The sequence below is a fragment of the Lygodium microphyllum genome, chromosome 28, assembly GCF_053477565.2.
Source record: "Lygodium microphyllum isolate KBCC chromosome 28, Lygodium_microphyllum_v1.1.10, whole genome shotgun sequence".
Classification (NCBI taxonomy): Eukaryota; Viridiplantae; Streptophyta; class Polypodiopsida; order Schizaeales; family Lygodiaceae; genus Lygodium; species Lygodium microphyllum.
In genome coordinates, this window is record NC_141162.1 from 47,518,294 (window position 1) to 47,530,893 (window position 12,600).

Sequence of the window (12,600 nt, forward strand, 5' to 3'; positions counted from 1 at the left end):
ATTAAAAATTTTACATTCTTGGTGTCATGATGTTATGAAATGATGTGCTAATCTTCTCCTTTAATGCTAAATAAAAAAGTTTATGCTCAAAATTCGCTATGAGGTAATGGTATACTACTATGTGAAAAGTTTGAAACATCCATGACTATTAGAAACCTTAAATTCTGAAGCATGCATGATTTAACCGTTACAAGATGACGATATGTCCCTAAGAGATAAGGTACTATGAAAAAAGGAAATATATTCATGGCAACAATACATATGTACACACTAGTTGTCAACTCTCACACATCATACATGGACTATTATTGTTGATGGCAATAACATATATCTATTTACTAGATATAGTCACCTCTCATACATAAAGTAAACAATAAGTATTGTCAACCATAATCAAATTTTAGAAATAAAGGATATATTGTATGCTATGAATACCTTATCAATACCAACTCTAGACACATTGATAAGTATGTATGCATATATATACACACAAATTCATGATTTTAGTACATTTGAAACAAAGTGAAATCAAGTATACTCACAAAATTTCTCTTGGTTTAATACAAGCCTTCATTTCATCTTCAAGTTTTTGCCTCATTAGTTCTAAACACCTTCCTTTTGTTTTCAAAAGCAATACTCATTGTTGTATTGATCTCAACTGAAGTTTTAGCACCCATATTCTTCTATTGTGAAGAATGGTTGTTAAGATGTGTTTCATCAAGCTTATGTACTTTCCTTCAAGACCATTTCGTTGGTTTTGAACTATTTTAGTCCTTTACGCCAAGAGGGCCATGTGTCTATTTGGTGCGGGTGCATTTAATGGTTTTCTATTTTAGTGATTGCATTGGATACGTTTGACGAAGTGTGCTTGGATGAACCCTTTGCTCCACAGGAGCTTCTTGTGGCCATTCAAAGTGGTGTCGTTGCCTTTTCGAGTATTTTTCTAAAGCTGAAAATGTTATATGTGTATGTGGGGGTTTTTTAATTTTCATTTGTGGGGACCGAAAATTAAGGCATGAAGTCCTAGGGTTAGGTATATCTAGGGGAGATTCGAGTACTCGTCTACCTCTTGTCAAGACATTGTGAGGCATTAAAGACCTATTTTGGAAGGGAGTCGTAGTGACCATGTTCTCCTAGCCTACTAAGCACCTATTCTAGGTGTCCTTGCTAGTATGAGGCAGTTGAAGAAGCTTGCTGAAGTATAAAGAAGAGAAAGTTTTGAATATATCTATATATAAAATTAGAGAGGTGTGTAAAAAGGAGTTCTAACCTCTCACCTAGAAAAGAAATGAACAAAAATTATAAAAGCAATTGATTATTGCCTTGCAAAGACTTGGTAGGTTCTTGGGGGACAAGTTAGTACGTTATTCATGAATATATGTGTGCATTACATGGATTAAAAAGAATGTATTTTTTAAATACTATTTTTATACATTTTTTACATATAGAAGGGTGGAATATAAATGGGTTATTTATAGATTGAATAGAAAAGGGTTATGTTTTGTTCTAGAAAAATTCATAGATAAGGATATTTATTAATAGGCCTTAAATGCATGTGATGTAGAGGATATAGATATAGTAATTTCCTCGAGAGTTAGACCCAAGGGCAATGCCTTGTCTTCCTAGGGGTAGCATTTAGCCAAAATAAAGAATAAGGAAGGTCAGAGAAGAAACCAAAGGAAGTGAAATTAAAAAAATTTAAGTATCACCTTGTGAGAAGCTTTGGTAAGTTCTTGGGTGCCGAGTTAGGACCTGAGGCCAATGCCCTATTCTCCTTGGATTACTCTACACTTAGCTCTCTTGTTTTTACATGCTTGAGTATAGAAATTTTAAAAGATATATGCGTTAATATCTAATGACCAGGCTATAGAAGTCCTTGCCTAGTAGAAGTTCGTGATCTAGTCGTCATTAGTTAGGTAGGTAGTTCATGCCACCACTAGGATGACCTCTTGGATGGTTCTTTCAGCCAGTCGGTGTTACAACAGTTGGTTAGCGACTCACTCTAGATTTGTGTCTGATTATGTTGTGTCTATCCCGTTAGGATTTTCATGTCTTGGTTTTGTTAAGCAGTAGAGAGAGAGCTATTCTTGTGCTTTGTTGCGTATATTTTTTGTGGCAGCTTAATGCTTTTTCTTGTTGTTGTTTGTGCAGATCAATTCGTGGGATTCAATGGGCTGAGTCGCCCTATCCCATGGTTTTCAATGAGAGTAGATTTTAAAGTCTATTTTTGAAGCGGAAGAGAGACTAAGATGCTATAAAATACCAAATTTTCATGCAAAATGAAATGGTTGTGAATCAATGAGCTAGAGTTTTCCTAAATGGACTTCAATGCCACGAACCCAATTCAAGTCTTGATTTTTCGATCGAAGTCCATTTGACCCTCAATTAATTCTCTCCCAGTTTTGTGTTAGGAAGTAGCTACATGATCCAAAAGCTAGAAAGTGTGTCACATTGGCTAGTTGGTAGATTTTTACATCACAAGGCGAGTTGTCCAAATGCATCTCAAATATGAGAACCTTTGCCTCCTCAAAAGCGAAAAAATCACTTTGGGAGAAGTGTGAACACAACAATGTGTACCGATGTTTTGAAAAAACAAGCTTTATGAACCAAAAAATGCATCTTTTCAAAACTTAGGGGGGGGCACTATTTTTCTTTGCACCCCTAAATCCTCCATTTTTTGTCTTTTTTTAAATCAACAATCATTTGAGGAATCATGAGGGTAGCATGCTCCACCATTTTTTGAATCTTCATTGCTAGTGATCAAATCATTGAATTTTACTCATTAAACAAAAATATTTGATTTTAGTATTTCTCTCTCCTATCTCCTCTCTCCTCTTTGAACTCTTCTTATGGATGAATGTAAAAGACGGGCATGGGCTAAGATGGACGTTTTTTGTCAAATGATGATGTAGGAGTGGAGAGACGCATGAACTGGAGTTGGATAGATTGCCAGAGGCCATGGAAGAGTGTCAATGGGTCTCAACGTCAAAAAATGCACGTCATAATGAGTGGTTTTATGATAAAAAATGAGAATTTCTTGTTTTATGATGAATTCTTGTTTGAAATGGTTAGCAATGCTTGGATTTGATTGCAAATCCTCTATATTGATCACACATGTTGAAAGAATCATGAAAAAATTAGTCGTATAATTATTTTATGTAAAACACGCAAAACTCGAGATTAGGCGGTTCAAGGGGAAAGATGCGGTTTTTGGGTTTTTGATATGCATTTGTTGTTTTCTATGGAATGAAAAATGAAAAAAAAAATTGTTACGAGGAATCTATCTAAACTTGAAAATGAGTAATTAACTGTGATTTTATATAAATAAATAGAAAATACTATCAAAAATTTTAAAAAAATTGATTTTTGTGTCATAAAAATAGGAAAAAATAAGATTAATGTGTGTGGATATATGATGGAGATGAAGCATGAGATTTAATATTATTTCAGTCCCATTTCTTTGTTAGAATGAGTTTTTATCACTTTTAAATAAAGAAAAATACATTAAAAACCATGCCTTACACTTATCAATGTATACAAAATTTTAAATGGTACGGGATAAGCGGTTGTTGAGTGATTGAACTGCATTAAATTTTGTTGTTTAATATTGCATATCGTAAAGTGTTTGTGGTTGTTTAAAAATAAAAGGAACTAGTAGCACAAGGAAGCTCGATGCTAGCCCTAGGCCACGAAGCACTCGCGTAGAAAAGGAAATCACAAAAAGAATTGTCTTCGCACTTTCACGTTGTTGATTCTCAATGAATATTTTTTTGAGCACAATGGTCATATTCACACTTGCATTGATGCACCACATGGTATCATATCCTACATGCATAGCACCTGTTTGTATGAGTGATGACCCGACACTGAGAGTTTGAGGTTTCCCAGGCCATAGGGCTAGATATTATGTTCCTTGGGAGTTATTTGGTGAGTTTTATCTATCGTCTCCTAGATCGTTTAATTAAAAGATTCTTTTATTTTAAAATGTATTTTATGTTCATGGTGTATCTTGGGGCCAATCCGTGAGGTGTAGGAGAGTTATAGTGAAGTCGCGATGATCATCCGAGAGGTGCTCCCTATGTGTGCTACGTGGTGTATAACGTCAGCATGTTTAGGGCCTCCTTTTGAGGAGTGGGGAAAGAATTATTCGTTGGACTAAAAAATCGTACAAAGACAAATCTCTTAGACACTTCTAGCTGCAAGGCCATGTGGGGTGATTTTAGGTGAGTGGTAAAGGCTTGGACTAGAGCCTTAGCGCTAATGTATGGCCCATTTTGGGTCCCAAAAGGGGGAGAGAGAGAGAGAGGGGGATTAAAATAGATTGAGTAAGAGAAAGGATAAGAGATGGAGAGGTAGAGAGAGATGGATAGACAAAGGGAGGAAGGGTGAGAGAGACAAATGGAGAGAAGATAAGAGAGAGGGGATGAGAGAGAGAGTGAGAGAGGGAGACGGAAAGGGAGAAGCAGATGGAAAGAGAGAGAGGGAGGGAGGGACATATATATATATATATATATATATAGTGATGGAAAAAGAGAAATAAGGGGTAATTAAGAGAGAGAGATGAAAAGAGAGAGAGGGAGAAGGAAATAAGGGTTTTACTTTTTTTCTTCTTTATTAAAGTTGTAATTATCTTGTTGTGTTTGTATATGTAGATGAAGGGGCATGTTATCGTTTATCTTATTATAGGTGTCATTTTGCATTGCGTCATGGGGGCTTGCATATTCAACAAAATATTTCAAGTGAACTTGGAGGCACATGATGAGGAGCAAGGCATTGTGCTCATCCCATATATGTTATGCACATCATCTCGCGAGGAGATCCATGTCCTCATCTAGAATGAGTAATTCTCAAGGAGCAAGCCCTAATGCACTAATAAAAAATAACACCATATTAGAGATTTTAGGAATTTCCCAAGTCCCACTTTTAATGAATGTCTTACTTTTGTGAATGAAAGAGAGCACTATGTTTATGTTTATCTTTAAAGGGCACTTTGTATGTTACAAATATGAGATCACACATCTTGAGAGCTTAAATGATGAATGTAAGCTATGTGGCTATTAGGAGATTTGGATTTCACCTCTATCTTTTCTAGCATACTAACAAAATAGGATGTTGTATGGTGGTGGAAACATCAAGGAGGCTTAACTAGTATATAACTAGGAAATTTCCAAGTTTAATATAAGAATACAAAGGTTTGATGGAGTGGAGAGAGAATTTAGAATCCAAGAGCCTTAAACATTGTATGAAAATATGTTATCATGGCCAAAACTTATACTGTTATGGATTTGAATATATTATAATATGAGTTTTTTCTTTTAGATATAGCAACATTTAAAGTGACATGTATAAGTTTCATGAACTAGGACCTTAAAAGAGTAACCACTAACTAAGTATGGTTTAATAACTTGATCTAATACCATATAGTAATAAGTTTGGATAACCTATGATGTGATGGTTCTTTTTTTTGTGTAAACCAATAGACACAAGTATATTAAATAATTGCTCACCCCATTTGCATTATTTGTATGTATATGCATGATATATAAATATCTTTTGTTCAAAATTTCTATTTATCTTAACAATATATGGACAAGATGGATATTCGCTTTGGCCAAAATCAACTAGCTTCACACTTTGACTAGCTAAATGAACTTTCATATCATAAAATGAACATTTATATACCACGCTAGAATTTTATGATTTTTCTAAGACTAAAGATTTAACCTCTGACCGACGGTTTGTGTTTCTAAAGAAATAGAAATACAATTTATTATTAACTAAGACTTATTTGTTAGCTAAGACATAAAGTACAAAATTGGACTTAAACCACTTTATAAGAAATTTCAACATAATTAACTAATGTTATTGAAAGAATTAAAAACATTAAGTATATTCTCTCATTGATATTGGTGGTGTTTAAAAACACCAAGGTAACTACATACAACACTTTAAATTTCTAACAAGCATATATTTCATAGCCATGCAAAAGCCCTTAATGTAATGGATATATTTACTATGAAAGTCAAAATTAGTCCATATAGAGTCATTGTCTTGTTGCATCATGTATATTGAAAAAATACAACTTTTGTAGATAGTTACATTACCATTTATGAAATGTTTGTGATATCCTAACTCATGAGTAAGTTGCATTACTTTCATATCTTTCAAAGTAGAGACTAAAGGAGTCTCCTTCAACTTGGATAATTGTGAGTTGTTCAATGTAAGTGACAGACCATGTGAGGCATTTGTTGAGTGTGTTTGTATAATAGATGGTCATAAAGTACAAAATAGGATTTAAACCACTTTATAAGAAATTTCAACACAATTAACTAATGTTATTGAAAGAATAAAAACATCAAGTAGATTCTCTCATTGATATTGGTGGTGTTTAGAAACAGCAAGGTAACTACATAAAACACTTTAGATTTTTAACAAGCATATATTTCATAGCCATGCAAAAGCCTTTAATACAAGGGATATATTTATTATGAAAGTCAAAATTAGTCCATATAGAGTCACCGCCTTTTTGTTACATCATGTATATTGGGAAAATACAAATTTGGTAGATTTTGTTTAAAACGTTTAGGTGCACTACCCTTTATGAAATGTTTGTGATATCCTAAGTCATGAGCAAGTTGCATTGATTTCATATATTTCAAAGTAGAGATTAAAGGAGTCTGCTTCAACATGGATAATTGTGAGCTATTCAATGTAAAAGACGGATGACGTGAGGCATTTGTTGAGGATGTTTGTATAATAGATAGTCTCTTGAAGCAAGAAGTAATTGAAGATTGAATATATATACCATCTTTATCAATAATGGTCTCATGTGGTGCTGATGATGAAAATGAAATACCATCATTCTCTGCTCTAGTCCATTCATTAATGATAACCTTGAATTGAGCATAAAATTCATGTCCATATTGAACTGGATCCTGTCCATATCGATCAAACTTGATGACTTCACGTGCATCATGGTATTTTCTTAAGCGAGTTAAGTATGGTAGAAGTTCTTTGATCAAGATAGAGTCCTCACGGTCAATATCAAATGTTTTTGGATAAATACAATTCTCAACAGGATTTGGAGATCCTTTGTAAGGACTGTCATCTATGAGAATAGTCTTGATATGCTAACAAACACCTCCATATTGATCCCATACATACTTTAGAGGCTTGAGCATTGCTTCTACTCCCATCTTATCTGGCCTATATATGATTTTGAGTCGATGATTATGACATTGTTCTTGGCCCCAAATCATGAAGAAAGGATACTTCCTTTTTACATGGATCTCCAAGTACTTAATAACTGCCATGACATTCTTATGTAAAGCTGTTGACCAAAATCCCACTTGGAATCTTGCAAATAAGGCTTCAAGGAACTCCATACATCCTGGTTGAAGAACAAGCCATTGCTTTTCCATTTGAAAGCTTTAAAACCTTTTATACTTAGCAAAGTATCGTTGTAAAAGAAGACCATTGAGATCAAGTATTATGCATAATTGTGTTGCATTTCTTATCAAGGACACATCAATCACATCATCCTGCTCTACTATTGTTGAATCTGTTAGATATCCAACCATAGATGTCTTAGTTAAAGTTACAAAGAAGAGAAAGAAGCACATTAGATTCATTTACTTCCTCATCATTCTACTTAATGTTTGAGCTATAATCTAGCATAGAACACTAAAGCAATTTAACTTCTAACCAAGATTAATATGATGAGGTGAATATATATATATATAATTATTTCTTTGAAGTAAAATCTATTCTAATAACGCCATTTTTCCATACCTACTTTTTATCTCTAATTATAAGTATACTTGAGATACTAACAATAGAATTTTATAATTAGTTGCAAAAATTATATTATCATTATAATATTTAACATACTTAGTTTCAAAAAAGGCCTTCAAAATGGCATGTACAAAGAAGGTGTTTATTAGTCCTAATTATTAAAAAAAAATTTAAACATGATACTTTTAACCATGTTACCAAAACCATGTCACATATAAGTGACACATGACAATTTAATTGAGATAAGTTATACTCTATTTGGAAAAATTTTCATAGTTTCTTCTTAAGGACTAACCATTCTATTTTTCAACTAGTTATATCACATAGATATTTAAACTCATGAATTGTAACAAGGATTTTACCTTAATATTCCATATACACATCTCAAAAGATACATTGGAGTGAAATCTTTGTTGCAATATTTGCTATTGAGGTAAAACTCATTTGGGAGGTGCAATAATGAATCTTTTTTGGGGTGTGCAATATATTGTTGGCTCTCTTATCCTAAGGTATATGCATAGACATACACTAGTGATGTAGTAAAAGAGGCTATAAGAGATAAGAGATTTGACCATGTGGACAAATCGAACCAAAACTAACATGACAAGATCATTACACAACACATATAAGAGTTTAATTGAAATAAGATCTAAAATAGACTTAACTAAATTTTGCATAGCTACCTCAAACTTTTCATTATGATAAGTATTCTTACACACTAGATTACAATCAAACAATTATCCTTACAAAGGATAATAAATTTTAATGAGCTCGTTAATACTATTTTGGCAAAATATTTACTTAAATATATTTTTTCAACCAAACATGCTTGGTACCTTTTGTAAAAAATTAAAAAACTAAAGACATAGTTTCTTTAAGTAATATCATCAAAGAAAGAAAATATTGCAAATGCTAATGGAAGTAACTTCTCAAGGAAAAAATTAAAATTACATCAATATGTCTTCCTTGATGAAAGGAGAAGGAACAGAGTTTAAACACGTGAAGTAGCCTTTAATTTCTCTTTCATAATTAGACTTGCTATATCTTCGCTTGATTCTTCTATGCCCTCGGGTGGTACTTCAAGAACTTGAACTTCAGTAGGAGGAACCTATTGGGAGTTTGAATCATGTTTGGCACTCTCATGGACCCTCCACAATTGTGCTTCAACCTCTCTTTGCTCTTGAGTGTTGCAAATCACTACAATAGTCTTCATATGATTTACAAATGCCACCTTAGATGCAATTCCACTTGCATATACATCAAATCCAACCTTATGAGCATCATTGAATGATTTGATTGTAGTTTCCAAAACTTTCATTTTCTTTCTCAAAACGGCCTTTGCAATCCTTTGTTCTTGTTCAAGATCTTCATCATTGTACTCCTTGTCCAAGCCTTCAAAGTTCAAAATGGAAGGCTTGTTGACATTGTTTATATATGGCTCAAAACTGATGAAGCTTTTCTCCATGGTCACTAATGTCAAAACCACAAAAGAATCTATAGATGCAAAAGAAAATGTTCTATCCATTGGTAGGAAGTCAACACTACCAATTAGCATGCAATACTTGCAAAAAATACTTTCAAGAGCATTTTCCAAAGCTACCATTTACTTTCGATCAAGAAATGATAACAACATGAATTTTTTAGGTTCACATGTCATTTATAGTAGAGTAGATACAATCTTTTCAAACTTTCTAGGCTCCCATTTCATTCTCTCAACCCCATGTGCTGCATCTAGAACAACAACCCCAATGGTAATTCAATCTTTGTAAACATTATGTATAAGATCAAAGGTTTCTAGATTGCATTCGACAACATATACATGCCAAGGGGAAGTAGTGGAGGATTGAAGAGGATTTTACTTTTTTCCAACTAGGAAGTTTACAATATCTTTTGCTCCATTTGGTAGGGGCCCTAGATCTGCTCCACATGTCTTTGATACCCAATCATTGAAATTCCTAAAATATTTGTGTAGACTTCATCATTGATATCATAATCATCAACAAGCTCTTCCCAAGTCTTCATCATAGCGCTACTTTCTGGAACTGAAGCATTGAAAAGAGTGACTAATTCCTCCTTTAGGACCCTATCTTGCTTGATTTTCTTAGCCCTTGTTTCCATGTCAATTATATCTTCATTATCCCATTTGTTTCTAAGAAAAAGGATATGACCTTCATTGATCTCCTCTTGTAGTGTAAGGATGTCTCCGTCCTTTAAACCCATAAGGCAATGAAATGCAACAGGAGAAGGTTGCCTTCCCTTTTTTCTTGAACTCTCCTCTTGGGATATAAGTTCACCTCTAGATTATCTCTTCATGATTTTGATCAAACTATCAAATATTTCTTGGGAGCTAACAATCATATAGCAATCTCTAGATGCACAATTTTCTCCAATGTAAATCACAAATCTCTACAAAAGAAAGATCAAAGTAGTGAGCATAGAACAAAAGAAAGAGCATCACACTAATCTTTACAAAAAGAGAAGGTAATATTATATGTGACTACCTGCCATGATACTCTTTGAAAGCTTGTCTTAGAAAGCCCTTGTTGGGGTTTTGGTGGAGAAACAAATGCTAGCCACCACTCATCTCTTAATTGTTGAAGTTGCTCAACATAAGGGGCATTCTTCATAACATTACGTGATTCCATATTTATTATTCCTGAAAGCTCAATGCACATTTTCGTAGGACAATCAACTAATATTCTAGCATCTCTCGTGGTGTATAAATGCTTGGTTGCTAGACAATGTGTAGTATTACTTTGAATATATATATTTGCTACAGAACCCTCGATATAATCCAATAACTATTAGTGTCCAACTTATTAACATCCACCTCATCACGATGTATGGGTCTCTTCTCATTATTGTCTTGTACAAAAGGCATAAGACATCCTATTGTTGCTGGATTCATGGGTTTCTTTATGAAAGATGTTTTTATCTTCTCTACGTAATCCCAACATAGTGACCTATAAGTATACAAAGGGGGTGCCTCATAACACCTATCAACAAGAATAGGAAATTGTATTGCTGGACCAAATGGAAAGAATTTTTCAAGCATGTGAAATCCTAATTCTTCCTTCTTTCCCTTCTTCTTAATTATCTCAGGAAAATTGAATGTTCTTTCTACTCCCTTGACCTCAAGAGAAATTATTGGCTTTGTAGGTGTGACTTCTCGCATGGAAGGTAAAGTGGCATCATTCTTAGTAGTGTTAGCAGCCATACTAACAACAAGAGCTTGTGACAAGGAACTTTGTTGAGGTGATTTTGACTTTAAGCTTGTGGGATTCTGTGAATTATTTTCTTCTTGAGGAGAAGGTGAAGATCTTAAGTCAATTTGTTTAATATCTTAGAGCTTCATTCTTTTGTTGGGGCGATCACCTTTTCTTGATAGGGAAAGTAGCTCACTATTTTGAACACCTTGGAATGATAATATAATGTCTTCTGAGCCCTTTACCTTGTCAAATAAGGTCCATCCCATTGTTTTCAAAGAGTTTTCTTCGTCTTCTTTAATACAGGCAAAGTGAAATGACAAAGGATCAAGTTTGTATAGTACATTTTTCCCCTTGATCTTTACAAGATTACATGGTATTCCCTCTTTCCTAGCACATCCATTTGTTATCTTCTCTATGACACCATCTTGTTGAAAAAATGTAATATCACTCTTTAAAGTGAATAAGAGAATATTGTCAGTCCTTTTTCCTTTACTATCATAAATATCCACATACCATGGATACACAAAATCACCACTAACTCCATCAATGGTTTAGGTCTCGTTTTTGGAAGTGCTATCTTTGTTCACCATTGAATAGTTCTATAAAGAGAAAATTGTCAGACAAAAGAGGATTTAAAAATATTCCAAATTTACAAAACCCAAATAAATGTATAAGATTTCTAGATTGAAAATTGAAAACACAACAAAACAAGATTTTACAAAATACGAGACAAATGTACTCCAAAGGGACTCTTCCATAAAATGAAATATTGAAATTTGAGATTAAGTGTGATATGAGATCCAACCATAGATATATGTCCTTATGTATCAAATCTCATGGATTATTTTGGCCCTAAGTTAGCATTAATTATGTTTCTCTTGTAAGAATCATATAGTGAAAACTTTTCCATGGACTTCGGTGAGAAGATCAAATCCTATTAATAGTTAGATTTGACCATGGGCTTAACCAAATGGTCAAGTGATAATGAAATGTTGAGTGTGAGTGGTATGAGATATAGTGAAAAATAATTGTGGTTATGTAGAAAATGTCATGTATGATTTTGTCCCTAAGTTAGCATCATATTTCTTCTCCATGTAAGTTTCTTATGCAAGGATCATACTCTAGGAACTTTGCTAAGACTTTTGGCCATGTGGTCAAATCCTATTTAATCAAAGAATGAGATTCAGTCCAAGATCCACCCATATATCAATGTGGTTATGTAGCAATCTCACGATTCCATTTGGCCCAAAGTTAACATTTTAATTAGTGCACATGTAAGTTTCCCTTGAAGGAGCTATATTGTAGAAACATTGTCATTGGTTTTAGCCATGTGATCAAATCCTATTTAGTAATAAGGCTTATCTATAACATTAGAAACTTTGCCATGGTTTTTAATAAGGCTAGTTAAAGAGAGGATGTAGTTTATTGTGATATGAGATTCACATATAAACAAATATGGCTATATAGCGAATCCCATAGATGTCAATATAAGGTAAAGTGAAAAACACTTGAAAGGTGGAGATTTGACCTCATGGTGAAACCTACAAGATAAGACGATTTCTATAAACTCGTTTTAACCATATGGCCAAATCTAGTT

The 12,600-nt window shown here is 33.5% G+C and overlaps 1 pseudogene; it reads right to left on the reverse strand.

Moving 5' to 3' along the window:
• Positions 1–8,785: 8,785 nt before the first annotated feature.
• On the reverse strand, positions 8,786–10,152 carry LOC148011422 (uncharacterized; annotated as a pseudogene).
• Between the last annotated feature and the right edge of the window lie 2,448 nt (positions 10,153–12,600).